Genomic DNA, 14,111 nt, shown 5'->3' on the forward strand with positions numbered 1-14,111 from the left:
TTCTGGCGAAAAGGTAACGCGCAGCAGCCCCCCCCCCCCCCCTTTCCCCGGAGAACTTCTGAGCCTGCCCCCCCCCCCCCCCCCCCCCCCGGGGAAAATGGAAAGTCTACGCCGCTGATTGGGAGCCGTCCTGGCGCTCATGTATTGCGGCGTCTTCCACCGGCTGTGGTTCACCAGTGCTCCTTCCCTCGGGCTCTGGAGGGGCCGTGAAATAGTTCTTTCTAGTATGACTAGATGCACTGCAGGGTAGGCCTTAAAGAAATACCGAACCGAAATTAGGAGCTCACAAAACAAGGCTGGAGCGAGAGGCAGGATGCTGCAGAACCCAAAAAACATCACTCGTATAGTGATATCTCAAACGGATGGCCGTATTTTTGGAAAAGAAGTGCGAGATTGGATACAGCTGACGATATATATGATGTCACGATTCTCATTCCCTGTCCTCTTCACTTCGTCCCCCTGAGCTGGTGAACTGATGCGAGAACAAGAGGAGCGAGGCCGATTCCCTCAATCTCAACAGCTCCAGGAGGATTATGACGTCAGAGACCTCGCTTGATCGGGCCCTTCCTTTCCAAAAATGTGGCCATCCGTTTGAGATATAGGTGTACGAGTGACGTTTTGGAGTTTGTGATGTCCCATTCAACGCGTCTGCGGCCTTATTTTGCGAAATCCAAATTTCTGTTCAGCGTTCGTTTAGACAGCTTAGGTTAACAGTCACATGCACTGGACAAACAACCCCCATAAGGTAAAAAATAAAACTGACTTTTCAGATAAATTGTACCAGATAAGCATTTCTACACGTTTGCAAGTAGGGCCTCTGGGCGTACTTGCATCTTGCTAGCTGGGCTATGCCGTGAGCCGCGCCATAATCTGATTACGGCGCCTTACCAAGGCATCGTATCAGATTATGGCACAGCCCACGCTCTCCAGCTAGCAAGATGACGACACCCAGAGGCTGTACTTGCAGACGTATATATACTCTTCGTTGCTTGCCTCTCTCTGAAAAATGATTAGTTCAATTTATTTAATTTATGTTTGTAATTTATGGCGAATAATCGAAAATTTGCCTCATAAAAGACGGTTCTCCCTGATTTCGGCGACTTCGGCGTCATTGCAATGGATATCAAGCTATGGCTGCCCCGATGGCCACTGGCCGCTAGACCCGCGTCCACACGTGCCCGCGTCCCAGTACACCATACCGCTAGTGTGCCCGCCAGCAAACGCTACTAGAACCCTTTGCCGCTATATATTCTGTTCCTGCTGCTTTGCTACTGCTGGGGCTGGTGGTACCACTGGGGGCCGAAAGATTACTTAGGCTTAAGGGTCATAGTTCTCTTGCCCTGTGTGTTGATGCCCTAAAGAGACTGACAGATTGGGGGATGCGCCCCTGGAGCCATCATCACCAGAACGACTTAAGAGAGGTGTCTGAAGAAACGAAGGCGTTACAAACCTTACAAGCAATATTTATTTCCCGGCTCCCAAGCAACAGTCCTAAGATCTACAAGACATGCACGAAAGAAGTCTTCAAACGTTTATGAGGTACGTGTCAACAACTTATAGCAACATTTGCACATTGCATTCGCTCCAGTATATTCACGTTTTACTTTGCACGTGTTGCCGCTCGTGCTCTGTAGCGCACTTTAGCTCATGGCCAGCTTCGGACAAGCCACGTGTTTTTTTTTCTTTGTTTGTTTAAAGGGAATAGAGCCAGGTGAACAGTTCACCGCCCGTTTTCGCTAATCAAAGTGCAATGTTTTACGAGCAGTTTCAGCCACGCACAATAATCGCCGTCAGGCAGATTAAGTAAGATTTACGAGAGCGAGCACGCGACCGCATGTCACTCGGCATAGGCGGAAATCGTGCGAGGGCGCTGTTCGCGATGTCACGCCTCCGAGCTATGCCAACACCACCTAGATAGCTTTCAAGCCTGCGCGTCACGTGACGTCATCTCACGTGACGCACAGGCTTGAAAGCTATCTAGAAGGTGTTGGCTATGCATCTCTGGGCCTTCGGAAACTGGAGGCACTCCCGCCTCTTTCTCACGTGTCGTCTGCTCCTCTTGCTACAGACAGCGCACCGCGGAAAAGGGCGCACGCGCGACAAAGCTGCTCACGTCGCCATGCTGTACACATACCGGGCAACAAGCTGTCGAATTCACATTTTTTTGTGTCCATCCAATAACGCAATCTGGTAGATACTAAATAATCTTGGGCACATTTAATGATGGCCTATAGATTTATAGATGCTGATATTAAAAGAAAAAACGTTGGCCATGTACGTATATAGTGTTAGGACATAAATACATCTCCGAGAACCACTTGTCCACAACTATGACATGGCACTCACGCTCGTAGAAGACACTCTATGCAGTTGACCTAGCCTTAAAGGAAGAGAATACAGGCCCATGGTATGCCAAACCACCATTTGGCAGCTTGGCACGAACAAAGCACAACTTCAACTGGGTTGCGGCTCAATGACTCCCCGTCGAGCGCAACTGGATTGCGGCTTTATGGCTCCTCGTCGAGCGCACTTGAACTTTAAGATGCTGCTAAACAACATCACAAAATCTTACATTTTGCAGGGACCTCCTCTCCCCCTCCCCCTCATACAGCATTTTGTCATGGGCGCCCCCCCCCCCCCCCCCCCGAAACAAAATCCTGGCTACGTGTCTGCTGTCAATGCAAACAAACTGTAATTATCATCTCCGTCTTTTGTCACCGTGGTCTGAGTGAAACAATTTCGGATAACAGCCAAGCTTGGAGATCACTCATGATAGGGCAGCATGGTACAAATAAATAAAAAAAAAACTATGAGCCGTTTCCTAACCGCGCTTTGACCCTTCTTTGCTGTATTGCTACTGATTCTTTCTTTCACAAGTGTTTACTGCTCGTGACAAGGTCGCGGATGGTAAGGACAGTTTGTTTGTATTCATGGGCACCCCCTGGCTGCTTCATGTGAACAGGTCCCGACGCCAGCACTATTTTGAACGTAAGCCAGCAGTCAACCACACCTCTAAGAAAAAAAGAGTCCTTCTAGCGTGGGGTTATGTAGTGTATATGTGACTGTACTTAAAAATGGAGCACCACTGAGATGGTATGTGTCTCCAGCTGAAACGTGACCTGCTGTTTTGAAATGTGTACAGATTTCACTCTCGTAGAACAATATGATACTTGAGCAGCTTGTCGAACGACGTAACCACAAGCTGTGAGCGTCGCTACCAGATGTACAGGTGTAAGAGTGTAGACAGTGCAAAAAAAAATATGATGAATTCAAAGGACTCTTCATTGTTTACCTTGAATACTGGCATTTTACCCATTGGAGACTAGTCTATTAGATTTAGCATAAAAAGGGCTAATTCTCTCTTCTACCCGCGACATATGCGGCCATACATAGTTTGAAGGGGAACACAGGTCAACTGCCTTTAGGGGCAGTTGACCCGTTGTGCTAGATCACAGCAATCAGTGTTCTCGATGCAGCTGCATATATTGGCACGAATGACAGTTGATGAAGCGGTGGATAATGAAAGAAACTAATTATTTAATGTGTTGAATTTGTGCCAAAACAAAAGCAAAAAAATTTTAATGGAAGGCAACAGGACAGCATCGCGGGTGTCGAATGTCGGCGTGAACGCAGAGTTGAGCGCTGGCGAAAGACTGATTCGCCGCGCGGAGTCCCGTATGTACACGCGTGGGCTTCTGGAATAATCGGCGTAGAACGTTCCACGCGTAAAACATTCGGACGTCCAATAAGCATCAAGGTTTTTGAATTTACCAAAACGCGACATTTGCAGAAATAACAAAAATGTGCATCTGCTCCCAGGCATCGAACCTCTACCGTTTGCGAAGGAGCCAAGCACAATAATCATTCGGCCACGGGCAGGCTTGCTCGGAAACGCGCATGGCAATATTTTATAGAGTCAATTCACTTTTCATTTCAATTCAAAGGATTATTTTAAAAAAAAACAATGTTTCGCAAGCTTTCCCATACAGTATAGCTCGCCTCTTACTAGCTCACCTCGAAATTAATATATTACTGTTTTTGCTATACCATGTTTGAAAACATTTGTAAAATGCTTCACTGCACCTTGAAAGATGTACATTTAATGGGACTACTACTGTTTTATTGTCGTATCGCAACAAATAAAGTGTCCTTCCTTTTTTTACAATGAATTCAATTGTAATAAGTTCCTTTCCTTTTCGAGAATTCATCTATTGAAAATGCCATGCTGAGTGAGGATCATCATCCAACAAGTCAAGCACCTGCAGACGAAGATGAGCTGTCGTTTTCAGACTTCTTTAAAGGTATAATTAGAGAGCGTGTAGTAGTGTCTAGAGGAGAGCTGCTGCTGATGGTGCTAAAGTATGCTGTGACTAGCAATCTTACTTTCACTGGTCTGTATAATCTGATCAAAATGGTCAATTGTATTTTCAGCGGACCAGTTTTACCTGAGTCACGCTATACGATCACACAGGCACTGAAAAATAGAAAAACAACTTACCTTTCACTTCTAATGTATGCACTGCTTTTGTTACCTTAGACTGTTGGACAACAAGTGCTCGGAATTCACGTGCGCACATTGTTAGCAAATATGCAAAGTTTCCAGCCTGTCCGAGAAGCCGTTTTTCGTAACACTTGATATACGCTCGCAGCTGCAGAAGATTTTGAAGTCGCAGCTGCAGAAGATTTTGAAGTCCGGAGATTTTTTGAATTTAACACAGTCCCTTCCTCAAGTGACCCTCTTACGGATATCGCAGATGGGGAGTCCAACGGTTCTTTTGTGGCAGGTACTGCTCACAGTGGGCACAGAGTGAGCATGACTCTTAACACAGATGGTTCCCCAGTGTTCTCCTCATCATCCACTGCCATATGGCCAATTCAGCTGACTGTTAATGATCTTCCTGTACCCACCCGCATGAGCAAGCTTGTCTTAGCAGCATTGTGGTTCGGGAAAGCGAAAGCCGAAAATGGATATAATCCAGAACGTGTTCGTTGAACAGATTAATTATCTGTCCACGCAGGGGTTCAATTTGTGCTATAAGGGTACCAACACAGTTTTCAAAACTTTCTGCATTTGCGGCGCGGTGGATTCAGTAGCTAGAGCTCCCATGCAGGGCACCATGCAATTCAATGGGTACTACGGGCGTAATTGGTGCTTGCACCCTGGTGAGTGGCTTGGGGGTTCTATCAAGTACCCTGCTCTGTAGGACGACCCTCCAGAGAGGACAGTGATACAAGAGTTAAAGACATGGAGGAGGCTTTTGAGACAGGGACGGTAGTCAGAGGTGTTAAAACAGTATCCCCATCAATCAACCTCCAGCATTTTGATATAGTCTGTAGATTTGCGCCAGACTATATGCATTGCGTGTTGTTGGGTGTGGGACGTCAGTACCTCGAGTACTGACTTAAGGGAACGAGAGAAGAGTTCTATGTACGGAACAAAATCGTGGAACTGGATAAGAAGCTGCTTGGAATGAGGCCACCAAAGGGTGTAAGGCGAATGCCGAGGTCCTTAAAGGACAACACACTTTGGAAAGCAAAGGAGCTTGAAAACTGGATATTATATTACAACATACCAGTCATGGACAGCATTTTGTGGGACTGTTACCTTCGTCACTGGGCACATTTGGTGGTGTCTTTGCACGTGATGCTGGAGAAATATATTTATATCATTGATGTCGATTCCATTGACTTCATGATTTTGGAATTCGTGCTCACTACTCAGCACTTGAACGGAAAGAACAGCATGACGTACAACGTACACCAGCTTAATCATCTAGTAAAGAGTGTCCGCCTCTGGGGACTTTTATGGGCCCATTCGGCATTTCCTTTCGAATCTAGAAATGGCTACCTTAAAGCGCGCGTGAAAGCAGCAAATGGGATACCTCAACACATCTGTCGATCCATGGCTCTGAAAACTGCAGTGTGCCAGCTGAGTGAGCTGACTTTCAGTAAAAAAGTCTTGCAGTATTGCAGTTCACTCGACACACACACAACGCAAAAGTCAAGGGTCGGTATCTGAGAAGGGAGCACGATTTTTTGGCAGGGGAACTCCATATGTCGCATATCACTGTCCTCTGGAAAGTACTAAAGAATTTTCCTCACAGGCTGTTCAGTTCAAGCGCATGATCCTGGACAAGTTCATTTTGACAACAGCTGCTTATAGCATCAATAAAAGAACGAACAACTCTGTTGTAAAACCTGCTGATGGCACTTATGGCAAGATTGAAAAGATTGTTTGTGACAGTTCGACCTTTCTTATTTGGACACCGCTAAAATGCTTGCCAGCCCCATATTTCGGTAGGTCTCGAAAGAACCATTTTCATTGAGTTTCAGAAGATGAGGAGTGTGCACGGGTTGTTTCTATTTCCCAAGTTTCAAATGTGTGCACCTACATGACAACGCGGTACAAGTTTGTTGTGGTGGTTCCTAGTGCTGTGACATTGTAAATCAGGGAACAAACCCATGAAGTGGATGCCGGCAGTTGGAGGTTCAGAAATTGTTGTTAATTTGAAGTAATTCCCCCATGTTATTCTAATGCAGACTAGCTTTCTTTAGTAAAACCAGCCCTGAGTAAGTCAAAACGTCCATGAGATCATATTTAGGAGAAACCAACTGAACCAACCAGCCATACAAATGAGAGGAGAACGTGAGAGACGCATTCAACCACTGGACTACCAGCTGCGTTTAATGATACACTTCATCGAGTGGCTAGGATCATTCAAAGCATAGATTGCTTCACTTTTCCCCTTTTTCTTCCCACTTTTAAACTAGGGCATCCTGCTCGTTTCTCTACTTGTGGGCAATACTTTTCCCTTGCAAGAACGTATTCTCTCCTCTGGTTAAGGTCACAGATGGTGAACTAACAAACATTTAGCCTTTCTCTTCTATGGTTAAAGCTTCCTAAACCTCACGTGCAAACGGGTTTCAATGGTACCCTATGATAGTAACTTTATCTAAGTTTGCCTTGCACATGCAGCCGTGGCAATGTAGGGCTAATTGGCAATGTAGGGCTGCCGTCAAGTTCTTTAAACTATTGGCATGTTCCAGAGTCCTGTCGTTGATACACCAGTGTCTGATGTAACAGCGGCCGCATGTTAAGGGTATGTGGTAAATAACCTTCTTGTCGCACTAGGCTCTTTCCCGTGGTCCATGATATCCTTTCTATCTAAAAAAGATCATTAGCTGAATCTGCTCTCTTGCCTGTTATGATTTAGAGGGATATAAAAAATGTTCTCTACACCAGTCATGTCAGCCATCATTCTGAGGCACATTCGTTTCTCGCTGTGTAAACATTCATACAGCAGATTTCATTTCGAAACAAGTTCAAGATATTGAGCATTAGTTGAACCTTCCTAGTTCCCATTCTTTTGTACATCAAATAAACCCAGTCGGGACTATGACAGAAATAAAAAATTGAAAGCGCTAACAATAGACAAGGATAATAAGGGAGGCGAACAGGATGAGCGCTAGCTCTCAACGCTCAGTTGCGAGTAAGCGCTTGTTCCGCTCGCCTCGCTTATTGTCCTTGTCTATTGTTAGCACTTTTAATTTTGTAAGTCATAAACCGACTCGCCTGCTTTGTCACTTTAGTTATGTCAAAGTTTGTGAGAGTGTCTTGGTGGTAGGCAATAGAGGGGGGGGGGTGCTCCTACATAGAAGAATCTGGAGCATGTATAGTCTCAAAAATAAAGAGATCTAAAAGTACCCGGCATATATTATGTGCATAATGTGGTCCCTTTGCTTGTATATTGTATATATATTTGCAGAAAAAACTAAATATATTTTATGCTTAATGCACCTATAAAATAGTAATATGACATGAGATTTCACACAAAGTTGTAGATTCTAAAAATTAACAGTCTAACATTATATATGTCTGATAAATCAAAGTTGAACAACCATTATTAAATGCAAAATAGGAAAATTTAAAGGCAGATATACAGGACGGATGAGCCACAGGCCAATTAATCTAATAAGCTATGTAGGTTGGCCGATATGTCTAACCACCGAAAGCAGGTGTTGCGGAGTCCGTACACAGAATGAGGCAGACGTGAATGTGATCACCTTGTCACGCCCAAAAAGTTCTGCATGCCATCAGCGAGGGACAAATGTGTAGTACTCAAGCCTGCTGGAACACAGGCGCAAGTGTTTGTGGGAATGTGCATCTTTGTTTTCTCAACTGGTTGATGGTGCTGTGCATTTTGCCAGATCTAGGAAATTCTTTGAGATTCTTAGGTGAGATATGCGCCCGTCTGTATATATATAATACTTGCAACGTTCCTCGTAATAAAAAATTGCCAACAATGGCCCAATAAAGCTGTGGCATCTAACTAAACACATATTTGTAAGTGGAGCATGTATCGGTCACTTTTCAAATGCAATGAATTTGGTGATGTATCCCGAATACTCTGGGAATTAGAAAAATGTAGAGCTTCCAGGGTTAATTAGTTGGGTCCCAATTGGAACCACCTGGTTTTCCAATTGGAAATACTTGACTTCCCAATTGGTACCAATGAGTTTTTAATGGGTACCAGTTAGCTCCCAATTGGGAATGTGTATTCCAATAGGGTGACCAATTGGCGGTGGGAACCAATTGTACCCTTTGGCTTCTGCTATAAACCATCGGGGCTCAAGTTAGAAAAAACTTATTCCAATTGGCAAGACCAATTGGGAACATTCTGCCCATTGGAACCGACTGATAAGTCCAGTTGGTTCCCATTAATAGCAAATGGGATTTCAATGAGTTCTTATCGGGACTTAATGGAAATTTTCGACTGGGCTGTAAAAAAGCAGATGAGGCCAGGACGCCGCTGGTGGGCGGTTTGCTTGTTGTTACCGCAGCGGATGTCTAAAGCGGACCGGCTTCCTCCAGGAAGGTGAGCGTGGCTTTGAGGGCTCACCCCTTGGTCTGTTTTGATCAGTTTCTTCCTTGGTTTTGCAGGTGAACCCCAGTTCGGCGTTGGCCGTCTTCATCACCGCTTGAGCGCCACCGTGTTCGGCGCATTCAAGGAGATGGTGGCCGGTGTCGGCCTGCTCGCCGCAAGCCTGGCAGTCGGGGTCAGCGTCCCACCGCATGTAGTGCCTGCGCACCAGGATCATGGCAATGGGGGTCCTGACACGGTGGATAAGGGCCGCTGTCCGGCCCTGTTCCTTGCGCCTCCTCGTCCCTCCGACTTCAGAAGCATCCAGCGAGTGAAAAATACGCCGAAAACGCCGCTGCGACGGCATCAGGAACGACACCGTGACCGTGCTCAGGATTTCTCAACGGTGGCGGGTGCTGCTTGCGAGTTCGTGGTTTTCGCTAAACGCGCTTACTGAAAGAGTGTATGTGTCCGTGAGGTGCACCTCCTCGGTTTTATTAGCTGAACTACCGTACACCAAGAATCTACCCAGTGGCATTGTGAGTACTTTAAAAGATATTTTCTTTGTTATAAAAAACTCATGTTGTCCCTATTTGATCTGATATCTTTCGTTTACAGCTGCTTGCGCCCGGGTTTGAAGCAAGCGATGGTTTTTATCGTTTTCTTTTTTGTTATAATATGCATGTAAAACTAAATGTCTAAAATAAATTTCCAATAACGTTTTGAACTGCATTTTTGTCTATGGTTCACAGTCGTTTGAGCGTTTAAAGGGTTGATGGGCTAAGGTGTTTGGGCTGAAGGGTCTGACGGGTTGAAGGGCTGCGGGGCTGAAGGGTTTTTCTGTGGGGTATCTCTGAAGGGTTTTCTGTAGGGTATTTCTGAAGGGTTTTGAAGGCCTGTGAGGTCCCATAATTCTTCAATTCTTATGGATCCTTTAGACTTATTTTCAATAGGGAAAGAGCTACCGTGGAGCACGGTCTAAGATAATACTCTTCAGGTAAGGACAGCGCGCTCTTCGCGACGTGCCAATAAAGTTCGCTTTTCTCTCTTTCTCTCTCTCTCTTTCACTATGGTTTCAAGCGGCGCCGGCAATGACTCGTCGACCCGTGGGTCAGCGGGCCTCGTCTCCTGCGCTTTTCAATGGGAAACGCGTTTTTTTTTTTAAGTCGTATTGTGAATGTGGTGCGTTCCTTATAACCCGGCACTTGTAGCACGTGTTGCTTAGGCATAGATTCGTCGTTTGTCTTAGTTTCGTGGCTCAACGGCAGCGAGGACAGTTTTATGAAGACACTAAAACAGGCATTTGGCGCGGTATTCAAACGGGCTAAGCGGGTATTTGTCGGCGCTTCCCTGGAATTTTATTCCTTTCTAGGTCTTAGGTTTGTGAGCATCAGACACAAAACACCTAAAGTTGGGATTCATATTTTCTTGGCAAAACATCGCGGGGACAACCAGGGACTCAAACCGTAACCGTAACCGAAACCGAAAACCTTTTAGGAACGAAATTTTTTCAGTAACCGTTACCGGAACGAAACTGTTATTTGATATTTATAAAAACCGCAACCGTAAATTATTTACCAGTAACCGGTTTTAACCAATATTAACCGAAAAATAAAAATATTCGTTTTTCTCATGTATAACCTAGAGGAGGGATCTTGAAATGTTGTGGCCATTTGACAGATTATATCAGCGAGTGGTGCATCTGGTAATACATTTCCGTTCAATCTAACTTTAAGATTAAGAATACTTAGTTGGAATCAGTACTCGCAGCTTATGATAAAAAAGTATTTATTTCTAAATCTGCCCACACTCCTACATCACTACATGTATTCAGTACGTGTCGCCTTCAGGGTATTAACTAGTAAGTTAGAATTCTCAGATGTCCATCCAACTCGGTTCTATCAAAACCATCGACGTTCCTGACATGCAGTAGCCAGTATGAAGATTTGAGGTAAATTGACCATCATGCAGAGCTGGCAGAAAAGAAAGCCTGGTATTCATTTAGTCTGAAACGTGTCGCGAGTGACGATTTTGAAATATCACAGAAAGAAAAAAAGTCAGATGTCTGACATTGGCGGTTTGTATGATATATAATATATATATATATATATACCGGGTGTTGTTGTTTTTTTTATTCTTACAGATTTTTTTTTCAAAAGCCGTGAAAGCTACACTTGTGCAGTTTGTGCGAGTGAGTTATACGCCCAGGGGGACATTATATCGGTGGCTAATCTTTACGATAAGTCTGCTAATTAATTAAAATTCACTAAATAACTTTTTAGCTAGGGAAAATAGACATATGGTTCAAATGAGAAACTTGCTGAGCGTCGTCCGAAACCTCTAAATCAGTAATTTTTAGAAAGACCTTGAGCGCGTGAGAAGCGCAGTAGTGCGCTGAAGTTAGCACTCGTGGAGCAGGTAGAAGGCTGGGGCCAGATAAGAGACGGAAAAATTGCGCGGGCGCCTTACCGAAACCTCTAACCTTGTACCTGCTCCACGAGTGGTAACTTAAGTGCACTACTACGCTTCTCAAGCGCTGAAAGTTTCTGAAAATGACTGATTTAGAGGTTCTGGACGACGCTTAGCAAGTTTCTCATTGGAACCATATGTCCATTTTCACTAATTAAAAAGTTAATTAGTGAATTTTAATTAATTAGTCGACTTATCGCAAAGATCAGCCACCAACATAATGTCCCCCTGGGCGTATAACTCACTCGAACAAACCGCATAAGCGCAGCTTTCATGACTTTTTTTTTTTTTTAATCTGCAAGAAAAACAAAACTGTATATGTGCTCGGGCTGAGAGCGGCGGAAGGAACGAGGAAACGTCCGAAAGCTTTCCGAGTTTTCTTTTTTTCCTTCTGGTGCCGAGACCCTTTTTCGATTTTTCGAACCGAGTGGCAGCCGCCGGCATTGCTACCCATCTCAGCATTACAAGAGAAAAAGCCATGGAGATGGATGCATCGTCTTTGAACGTGTCAACGCACTTGGCCGCCGATGACAGAGCCGCCCATGTCCAACAAACAGGGGATACCATTTCTGCTTCCTTCGCCTCAACCTTGGAACTGTCCTGCTTCCAGTCGTCAATGCCAAGGCCGGTCTCGCCCCACACGGCCAGCAGTCTCAGCAGTCCCTGTCGCAGAACTCTGAACGCGAGATATTCGAACGTCAGAAGGGTGAGCTCGAACATCCACACACGCGCCAAGAGATCGCATCCAGCACCGCCGAAGCCCTCCCCATGCTTCCGCCGGAGGTATGGCTTGTACGGGAATCATTTATACCAAAGCCACCAACGCGATCCGACTACCTCCGGTGGAGCCCCGGCCGCCCATTCCCGGAGAGACGGTCCGTCAGGCGCTCCTGGACGTTTTCCCGGTCGAGGACGTTCTCGCCCATGCATTTCGCGAAGCTGGCGTCTCGGACGACCTTGTCCGTGCTTGATCTTGGACCGACGAAAACGACCCATTGGATCAGGACTCGACGGCCACGACCGCCTAGCGAATCCTAAAGTGGCTCAGCAGGACCGACGGTGTCATCGAGCCCCACGCCGATGACGACTCCTTCGACAACTACGATGGCGAGTAGGAAAACAACATCAACACAAAGGAACACACTACAAACAAACAAAGTGACGTTGAAGACTCCAAGTCGGACCTGGGTAACACTGCCTATAAGTCGAAAGCGACGGGACCTCCACCGCCAGTCCACCAGAACCAGCAGGCACCAAGTCGACTGGGCAGTATTTAGTGAGGTATGTAGTTTTCACGGGCCGCACGTGAAGCACGAAGACTTCTAGCTTCACAGCCCCTCTCCCTTGCTGACCAGGTACCCATGACCGATGCCGCCGTAACCAATATGTTGGTGGCGTCATCGAACGCTCCTCACGTGGTTCTTACCTCATCCTCGTCTTCCTCGTATCCAAGTCAGCCACCCAGTCCCGCTTTGTTTTAGACTGCGCAGCACTTTCTCCTCACCTCCAGACACCTCAGTTCCGCCTTACTCCGCTACCTTAAGCCATCAAGGTAAACCCACTCCTGCCCCAAGCGTATATAGTGAAGCTCGACTTGCCGAAGCCGTTTACCATATCACGCTTCATCCCTCCTCCCGTAACCTGACCACCTTTAGAGTAGGCCGCCGTTACTGCCGTTTTTGCCGAATGCCCTTCGTGATACGCCCGGCGCCGTTTTACATGCAGCTCTTGGCAACAGCCATTGCTAGGGAAATGTGCGCGCGTGGACTCTGGGCTTGGTCTCACATAGACAACGTCTTGTGCGCTCATCCTGACCCAGAGAAGTTGGCGCCTACGGTACGCCTCCTTGTGGAAAATTTGCTGCAATCGGGATTTCGCTTGAACCTAAGCGACACGAGCAGAGCCCAGGTGACGCATGAGTTTTTTTGGGTTCAGGCACGACACAGCCGATGACACCATTTCGCACACGCCAGAACAGCTCCGAGCAATTCATCGTGTCCTTCGCTCGCTGGAGCGCCCGCTTACCCTCAAAGCGCTCCAGGGGGCAGCGGGCTACACGGCATTTCACTGTTCTCTCTATGGCTCTGGGTTGTTTTCTTCTTCGTCCCCTGTTTGACAAAGTTTCAAACCAAATTCCTCTTACACTCAACTGGCTTCCCTTTCTTATGCGTGTTTGGCCGACTTTGCCGCACTGCCAACCGCTCCCCCTTCCCCCTGCTACCCAACAGCGCATGGGCTGATGACTCCGGAGTCGGTTACGGCGTAGATGTTGGGGACTGTGCGCAGGCAATCATCGCCCCTCTGCCGAGGCCAATATGCCTCCGGGAAGGACTCGCCATGTTTCAGTGCGCGTGCATTGCCGAAAAAGGGACTCTTCTGCAAAAGGAGAAAAATTGGGTTGTGTGGTATGTTTATACAGCCTAGAACTTGGTCTGCCTCACAGGGGCGACGAGTCTCCCAGCTGTAGATGAGCAGTTTAGCCAGTGCAGTACAACCGCTAGCCTGGGGTCTTTAACGTGCACCACGCAGTAGTGATACACGACCGCACGCCGGTACGATGCTCATCCAGATCGAAACGGGCAGGGGTGGGGCTCGAACCCAGGATCCCTGGGTTCTGCAGCGCGAGCTTTCGCTCCACGTGCTCCGAGCTGGTGTGCGCTAGACCACTCGGCCACCGATCCCCCCATACAAAAGGAGAACAGAGCTTTGGCTCTCGCGCTGCGCCGCGGCTATGGACAAGCTTTGCCTCGGACTATCGCCTTTGCCATTTTTCTCCATTTA

General features: G+C 46.6%; 2 pseudogenes; both read left to right on the forward strand.

Annotated features, from left to right (window-relative positions):
• Positions 1-5,117: 5,117 nt before the first annotated feature.
• On the forward strand, positions 5,118-6,446 carry LOC8036245 (annotated as a pseudogene).
• A 5,669-nt stretch (positions 6,447-12,115) lies between these two features.
• Positions 12,116-13,410, forward strand: LOC115312636 (annotated as a pseudogene).
• Positions 13,411-14,111: the final 701 nt, after the last annotated feature.

The sequence above is a fragment of the Ixodes scapularis genome, unplaced genomic scaffold (genome assembly GCF_016920785.2).
Source record: "Ixodes scapularis isolate PalLabHiFi unplaced genomic scaffold, ASM1692078v2 PGA_scaffold10__122_contigs__length_95168666, whole genome shotgun sequence".
Lineage (NCBI taxonomy): Eukaryota > Metazoa > Arthropoda > Arachnida > Ixodida > Ixodidae > Ixodes > Ixodes scapularis.